Source organism: Camelus bactrianus, chromosome 18 (assembly GCF_048773025.1).
Source record: "Camelus bactrianus isolate YW-2024 breed Bactrian camel chromosome 18, ASM4877302v1, whole genome shotgun sequence".
Classification (NCBI taxonomy): domain Eukaryota; kingdom Metazoa; phylum Chordata; class Mammalia; order Artiodactyla; family Camelidae; genus Camelus; species Camelus bactrianus.
In genome coordinates this window covers 21,489,607-21,498,529 of record NC_133556.1, presented here as the reverse complement: position 1 = coordinate 21,498,529, position 8,923 = coordinate 21,489,607, and the positions used below count along the sequence as shown (strand labels likewise).

Sequence of the window (8,923 nt, the reverse complement as noted above, 5' to 3'; positions counted from 1 at the left end):
GCTAGGCACTATAGTTACAAAAATATGTACGAGGTAGCTCCCACCCTCAACGTTACTCACAGACTAGTGGAGAAGGAGGATATTAGGGAAGGTACTAAAATAAGAGGAAAAAGACCCAGGCTCTCACTGCATCTGGACCACCTATCTGTTCAAACTCAAGCACATCCCTTACTCTTTGATCCCCAGTTTTCTCATCTGAAAGCTGCAGACAATAGTAAACCTATACCTGGACCGAAGGCCGTTAGGAAGCTCAGACCATCCAGAGCACACAGAATTGTGGGCTTCACAGCACTCTGTGAATTCAGTATGAGTCTCACATTCATGATCATTATCATACATTTCTTGAGCATCAGTTATTCGCAGGCTCATGCCAAAGACTTAAGAGTTGCATCCGCCATCGCGCTTTGGTCTTCAAGCAAATATATTCCCACTCCGCTCCAGCTGTAGAACAAGATACCGCACCAGGTGGCTTGAACAATGGGCATTTCTTTTCTCACAGTTCTGGAGGCTGGAAGTCCAAGATCAAGGTCCGGCAGGGTTGGTTTCCGATGATAGGTCTCTGCTTGACTTGCAGGCGGCACCTTCTTGCCGTGATGACTTTTCTCTGTGTGCGTGCAATCTTGGTGCCTCTTCCTCTTACTAAAAGGACACCTGTCTATTGGACTAGCCCCCACCCCCACCTTATGATCTCTTTCGATTTTAATTACCTCTTTAAAGGTCCTATCTCCAAAAACAATTACCTTTGGGGATTAGGGCTTCAACCTACGAACTAGGGAGAACACGATTCAGTTTGTAAAACTATTCAAACTGACTAAATCAATAGCAGCGTTACTTATTATGACCTAACAGGAAGCTCACAGGGTACTGGTGGGAACTTCAGGTTTGGCTGATGCAGCAGCTCAACACTGACATCGGAAACCCAGAATTTCTCTGCACACTGTGCCCCTGCCCAACTCCACAGCGTGGGTTTCACCCCCTAGCCTGGCTTCCCTCACTGACAGGACTGACCACAGAAGCCGGGCAGTGGGATGCTTCAATTCCAGTACAGTGAAGGAGGAAAACTGGACTTCTTTTCCCAGAAGCCCTCAGTAAGGCTCTTCTAGCATCTCATTGGCCTAGATTGGGCCAATGGCACGGGCCTGCCCACCCCTGAGCCAATCACTGACGAGGAGGATAGACTGACTGTGGTCTGGATAAACCACCTGGAGGGAAATGAATGTGTGGGGTCCATCACAGTGCCCTCCATGCTTCTTGTCCTCAAGGGGTTTATATTGTTAAAAATGCAAAGGCAAAGGTACCTTTGAAACGGGGATGCTGGTAGGGTAGATTTTTCTTTTTAATTTTTCATTTCTCTGCATATGTCTGTATGTTCTCTGTGACCATATGGTTAGAAAAGGCAACGGTTGGAAGTTGACTTCAAATGAGGAAAAGAAGATTGTTTGAGATGGTGCAACCACGAGAAAGTTTTTAACCTCTTCAGAGAAGAGGAAAGGAAGCCCTTTCTGAGCTTTCATGCACCAGTCACTGTGTGTGTTACCAGTCTGTAGTAACTGGTTTATCCTCACACCCTGCCTAGAATACTGGTAGGAAAATCATTACTCTCGCTGTAGAAGAAACAGGCCCAGAGGTTCAAAAAAATAGGTTCAAGGTCACACAGTAGATGGTGGAGTCAGAACCAGAACCCCAGTGTGTCTGACTCCACATCCACATTATTTCCAGCACATCATGATGATTCCTAAAGACAGAATCTTTCCCTCCACAATTTCCTCCCCTTTTACAATAGCTACAACAATAAGTATGATTTCCTGAGCGCTCGCTATGTGCCAAGCATTGTACAGAATACTGAAAATACGATAGCAGCCAAAAATATCATTTGTGAAAATTTAATAAACAGAAACCTCATTTATAATAGAGTCAGGAGACCAGAAGGGGGAGCTCTCATACCCTACCACTCAACCTCAATTGCAGACCCAGTGGGAAGAGCCAAGCCTTGCATCTGTGACAGGAAGACGGCTACTATTTTACTACTCAGCCCAGGGAAGGAAGAATTTCTCCTTGCCTAGCAACAGCCCAGCCAATGAGAGACTGTCACAATTCAGCCGATGAAAGCCGCTACACTCTGAACTCCCAGTTTCTTCCAATGGACTCTTTATAGCATTTCCTCCCAACTCCCCCTTTTCCTTTATAAAAGAATGGTCCACTTCTTTGTTCTCTGGACTTGCCTGTGGTTTGCTATACATTGCCTGTATTGAATTGCAATTCTTTGCTGTTCCCAAATAAACCCAATTCACTGATAAAATAACTGACTTTTATTGCTTTAGGTCAACACATGGATTTAACCCCTTCCCTCCCCCCCAAAAAAAGAATGCACTAGGGCTTCATGGAGAAAAGTAAAACTCTTATAAAGACCCTTTAAAAAAAAAAACAACCAACATTAACCCATGGCTTTAATACAGTTCTAAAGAAAATTCCAGCAGAAATTTTTTAGAAATTTGAAAAATTGATTCTAAAATTTATACGGAAATTTAAAAGCTGTGACTATCTAAGGTAATTTTGAAAAATGGGAGTAGAGCAAAGGTTTATTTTACTAAATATTAAGACATATTATTAAATCATAGTTTTTTTTCTTGCTTTTTGTTTGTTTTAATGAGGGGGAAGTAATCAGTTTATTTATTTCTATTAGGAGGAGGTACTGGGGATTGAACCCAGGACCTCATGCATGCTGAGCATGTGCTCTACCACTTGAGCTATACCCTCCCTCTTAAATCATAGTTTAAGTGTGGTATAAATAGATCAAAGAAGCTGCATAGAGATTCCAGAAACACTCCTACATATAAAGGAGATTTGGTGTCATACCCCATTTAGGAAAGAATGAATTATTTTGTAGAATTTCATGGTTCACTATACGGGAAAAATAAAATTGGATTCCTTCCTTCCCACCTGAATGTGAAAAAAAAAAAAAACAAACTATAGAAGTAACAAAATGGAGGAGATAATCTTGGCAACTTGGAAGTGGGCAGGTTCCAAAGCAAGATCTAAAAAAAGCCAGCCATAAGGGAGAAATGTGAAGTGTGTGACTACATTAAGACTGAGATTTCTGCTCAGAAAAGGACAACCTCCACGCATTTCACAACTCGTGGACTGTGAGAAGATGTCTAAAACGGGGCTGACATTGATAGCCAGAGAAACGTCTACCCACAAAAATCAAGAAATTTTTAGGAAACCCAATAGAAAAATGTGCAAAGTCTATGAGAAGAAAATTAACAGAAGAGGAAACACTAATGGCTAATAAATATATCAAGAGATGCTCAACCTCATGAGTAATCAGAGAGAAGCAAATTAAACCAACAATGATGTATCACTTTACACCCATCAGATCGGCAAAAATTACAAAGTCGGAGACCACCAAGCGCGAGGGACAAGTGTAAAGTAAGCAGCCATTCCAAGTAGCAGCCCCTCAGTACTCAGTGCAATTCACTAATCATCTGTCAACAATCCCTTGCCTGGATGTGCACCGCCGAGAAACTCTCCCACAAAACCACGAGGACGCATGCATAAGGATGTTCACCGTAGCTTCCTTTATGATAGCAGAGACTTCGGTGGCCTTCATCACTAGGGGAATGGATAAGCAAATAGTGGTCTATACATATGTTGACCCCAAGGCCACAGTCAGATTTTATTTCATTCGATTTACATAGAACAAATAAAGAGAGGTCAAAATATAGTGCTGAGAGGGGAGAAGTAAGGTCTGGGGATCCAAGCCATTTATGTAAATTATTCAAAAACATACAAAAACAACTCTATACAGTTTATCAATTATGTACATTTATCTGCACTTGACATATGAAAGGAGAACTGAGAAAGTGCATGTTCTGTATACTAAAATGAGTGCTTATGCAGTTATAAAATTCTGGCTTTTGAAATGAAAAGAAAAAAAAGTGAATGACGGGCCACAAATGGCAAAATATCCTTCTTTCTTATGGGTGAGTTGTATTCCATTATACTTATATGCTGCATCTTCTTTATCCATTCATCTATTGAGATGCACGTAGGGTGCTTCCATATCTTGGCAATTATAAACAATGTTGCTGTCAATAGTGGGGTGTATGTATCTTTTTGAATTAATTCTTATTTTGTGGTTGGCTTTATTCCTTTGATAACTATGTAGGTTTAAAAAACTAAAGCTCTGAACGTTCTTAGAAACAATGAACAGTACATAGATGTAAATTTTAAAATATGTGCAGTGTATTGTGTGTATGTAGTTACATGCAATACATTGTAAATGTGCAGTCAAATTGTAACAACTCTACCTAATAAAACTGAAAAAAAAAAAAATGAGTGCCTATGGGATGGGAGGAGAGAGTAAGGAGGCCTGGGGATGGAGGAGAAAACATAATGAAAGGAAATAAAAACGTGAGAAGCTTGCTCCGACCAGTGAATGCGACCCAGTCTACTCTGCGGCCCTGCGGTACCAACCATGCTCACCGGAATGGTGGGGAAATCGCTTGATGTGCATTATCTCATTTAACTCTCACAAAAATGCTAGGAGGTAAGTATCATTGTTTGTCCCATTTTTGCTTTGAAAACTAAGTCTCAGAGAGGATGAGGAGTTTGCCCAAGTCCACGGAGTGAGATTCGAACCAGAGCCGTGTGTCTCCGGATCCTGCACTCCTAGCACCACTGTCTACCACCTGTGTTCAGAGAAGGCCTCTATGTTCAACGTGATGGAACATAATAAAGGCAAGGATATTAAATTACTTCTGATACGGGCTTATTTTTAGTCAAGTAGCAACACCTGATCCAGCAAAACAACAACTTGAGCCCAACAATTTCACAGCTTCTAATGAAAAATAAAGCCTAAGCAAAAACCATTTCCTGTGGCCCATTTTTTTTTGTGTGTGATGCAGCAGCTTGTACCATGGACCATCATTTCCCGAATGAGTTGCCTAAGATTTTCAATGCCAAGTGTACAGTTGTTTAAGAGTCAAAATCTGGATAAACTCAGCACAACACTTTGCTTCACCTTAATGAAAACCCCAAGGGCAAACTTCCCTTCCAAAATTATATTATAGCAGAAAATGCAGTCTTGGAACTCCCTGAGGACCAAATATTGATAGCCTTAGATAATACATGGCACATTATCGATGCTTGATAAAGGTTGAGTGGATAGGTAAAATGAGTGGCTTGTCGGGTGGAGGATGTGTGGATGAGAGAGTGGATGGATGGGTGGATGGATGGGAGGATGGGAGGGTGGGTGAGTGAGTGAGTAAATTATATGCATTCTTGGCTCCACGGCAGGGATTTTTAACTAATGACATAACCAAGATGTGTCCCTAGGTACATCAGGGTGATTATAGTATTTCACCTTCTTCCAAAAAAGAAAAACTTGTCCTTGAAAATAATAGCGCTATTTTAAGCTGGTATTTCTCTTAACTTTCAGAAAACTCATTAATCTGCCAGCAACTCCTCCAGAAGTACAAGCAGCCTGGAGGGTGACAGCAGTGTGGCTTAGTTCAAAAACCATCCTAGAGACCCCAAAGGCTTTAGAAACTGCTTCTTGCGTTTTCTTCCCCACCATTTTTGCCTACTTTTAGTGTTGAGAGGAAAAATAAAGAGAAAACTCACCATTAGTTTAACAGAACATCAGAGCTTTCAAACAGGGAGAGAGCTCCAGCAGACCCTGGGCTCAGCGCTCGTGTTCTTAAACACCTTGGGAGTTGTCTTTCCTTGAGCTGTCCTTTGGACAAGTTGGTTCCATCTAAAAAAGTCCCAGCTTCTGCGGCTCCATATCTAACTCACGCCTCTCAGCACACACTGAGCGTGTGTGCCTGCCTTTACGGTCTCCGTACACAGCCAGAGTCACCAGAATTCCATGTCACATGTGTCTGTGATATGGACCAGAGCTCAAGAAACCGGAGACCAAAAGATGTAAAAAATTACAATTCAGATTCCTAAACCAGTCATTTCCGTTTCCATAAAAGATTTCCCCACCGGGGTGATCTTCACGTGAGCTTTGTCCGGCGCCGTTAAGCAAGGTCCTGCCTATAAAGAACAGATTCAGTAACACAAATGCAGCTTCCTCCCACACAAATGTCTATGCTGTTTTCTGCACGGTAATCCAGCCTAAGATAACATTCATTAACCCACCTACATCGAAATGTACGAAAATGCCAAAGACTCCCCTCTTCAACTTATGTCTTTCTCAATTCTCAATTGAAAGAGGAAATTTCAGGATTATAGGATTATAACTTTATGAATGCCAGCTAGTTCCTGGCCTCGGGGAAGTTCCTTAACCTTCCTCAGTTTAAATTTGCTCATGTGCAAATGGAAAGAAAATACTCATCTTACAAAGTTGTTGTAAAGATTCCTTTTTTGGGAAACAGTTCTTGAGAACCGACCCTATGCAAGGCCCTAGGGTGAGGACTGGGGATCAAAGATAACACCGAGTGCACGAGGTCAGGAAGTTCATGGGCGAGAGAGAGGCTCAGACAAGCAGTTACAGCACAAGTGCTGGTGCAGGAAGGAGGAAAACTAGACTCAGAGCCGTTCAGGCTGCGTTGAAATCTTGTTCCCCTGCTTCCTCATTGTAGGACACTGGGGAAATGACTGCACCTTCCTGAGTCTCAGCTTATCCATGGAGATAATAATGTCTTTCCCCTGATTTTATAAGGATTAAGTTAGATACTACTTGATAAGACACTTAGCACAGTGTCCAGACCATAAAAAGTATGGAGTAGACAATGACCTTGTGTTATAGGAGGGGGTGGGGCGTATAGTTCAGTGGTTGGGCACATGCTTGGTGAGCATGAGGTCCTGGGTTCAACTCCCAGTGCCTCCATTAAGGAAAAAAAATTTTTTTTAAATAAAAAAGAAAGCAAATCAAAAAAATGTTATGGAAACACAAGACCGTAGGAGTGTATGTAAGCCAAGCACAGCATTTGATATGCAGAAGACTCACTATAAATGTTAGTCCATTAGCCCTTATCCCGGTCCATGTCGTCTCTTCTCCCACAAATAAGGCCATTACCCAATTGGAGCAAGGCAAAGGAAGAGCTAGAAAGGGACCCAAGATCTCAGCGGTCCAAAGCTGGGAGAAGATGCTAATAGCTGACTGCCTGGAAATCTCAGGCGGGACTCTCCCTGGGGCAGAGAGAAGTACAACTTCATTCATGAGGAACCACTGAAGTACTGGGCAAGGTAGAGAGGACAGGGCAGAGCACAGGCGAATACCACAGCTTCAGAGCATGGATGTGGGACAGCTATGCCTAATTCTAGCAATGGGAATCCTTGAAAAGACAGGAGATCTGCTGGGCTGAGACCCTCTGCTGAGCTGTGGACTAGAGCAGTCGCTCCAGCCTGAAGACTGTCCATCATCCCGAAGTGACCACTGACGGCAGAAGGAAAGAGAGCTGATACCACATCATTACCTCGGATATGAGTAATGTTGGTGCTGAGCACACTCTCCTGTGCATGGAACTCTACTGAAAGCTGGAAAACAGAAGTGTTTAAGCCCCTGTTGGCGGCAAGTGGCAGAAACCCAACTGAAACTGATTTAAGCAAAAATAAATAAATAAACAAATAAAATTGATCAGCTTGCCTAATTGATGGGTAGGACTTCAGGCAGAGCTCGATTCAAGCATTTAAGTGGTTTTACCAAGAATCTGTCTTCCCCCATTTCTTGCCTGTTTTTCTCTGTCTTGTCTTCCTTCAAGAGTGTGCTTCCCATGGAGAGGAAAGATAACCCGAAACAGTTTTCTAGCTTATTCTTCTAAGAATTCCAATCAGAAAGTGTCCTCTACCCCAGTCGTTGTAGTAAAAGTCCCAGGATTCTCACTGCCTCTGCTTGGTCCAACCTGAGTGACGATGTTTCGATTGGCCAGGTCTGGGTCACATGCACACCTCTAGCACGAGGAATAGATCAGGCCCACCTGAGCCACCTGCCCTGGGGCACGAGTCTGTGGACAGGTGAAAACTCCAGAGAGCCACTCTACTTTCCCACTGCTCTTTCTCTAGGCATCCTTAGAACATCTGCGAACACATTCAGAAGTCAACCAGTCCTCAGATGATGCCAGCAGGGGTAAAACAGAGCAACAGACTCAGAAATGCCATTACGGCAGTTAATTATGTGAAATTTATCACCACGATTGATCATGCAGCATTTAACCTCAAGAACACCAAGCCTCCAAGTCTTTTTTGACAAACGCGAGGCAGGGTTTATAAAGACTAGCAGATAGGACTGTGACTTACAAAATGAAAAAAGTAAACAAGAAACACAATTTGATACGATTTAATAAAAGATCTGTTCCTACCCCTTCTCGTGGGAATCTCAGCACATTTTCTTTCCACTGACAGTTATTATCTCTACCTTTATTGAACAAAGGCACTGGGACACAGCTGCCGAGGATCAGTAAAAAAAAAATCATTCTTTTATTAATCAGACTGTTATTAGCAGGAAAAAAAAAAAAAAGTCCATGTTTGGGGGTTTGCTTTGAAGTTACAGGCCATTTCGAAGAAATGTGGCTGACTCGGGCCAGCTTTATTTCAGGCAATTTCATGATCAAACATCCTATTAGGTTGTTTAAAATTTTTATAGAGATTGTAAATCAGAACTATTTTCTATTTGCCCTAAATATGTAGGTGCTACAGGGAAAGCAGATCAAATTAAAGGGTATTGTGCGCATTTTTTTTACTGGGGTCTCGCAGGGATATAAATCATTCCACTCGCACCACGGAGCTCTTCAGTAACACATGTTTGCGAAATCATCTAGTGCTTCTCCAGTGCCCTCATGAAAGGGATGCTTTAGGTTACAACAGCAGTGCCCAGTTCTTCTTCAAATCAGGGACCACGTGCCAAGATTCAAAGAAAACTCAAAGTTTCTCCAGACATCCTAGAGGAAGAAGTTTTGAGCTACTTTATTCCATT

At 42.3% G+C, this 8,923-nt stretch overlaps 1 non-coding gene across 1 annotated transcript; it reads left to right on the top strand.

Moving 5' to 3' along the window:
- Positions 1-6,765: 6,765 nt before the first annotated feature.
- TRNAT-GGU (transfer RNA threonine (anticodon GGU)) lies at positions 6,766-6,838 on the top strand. Its single transcript has one exon. It is a non-coding gene; the product is annotated as a tRNA-Thr (tRNA).
- The last annotated feature ends 2,085 nt before the right edge of the window (positions 6,839-8,923 follow it).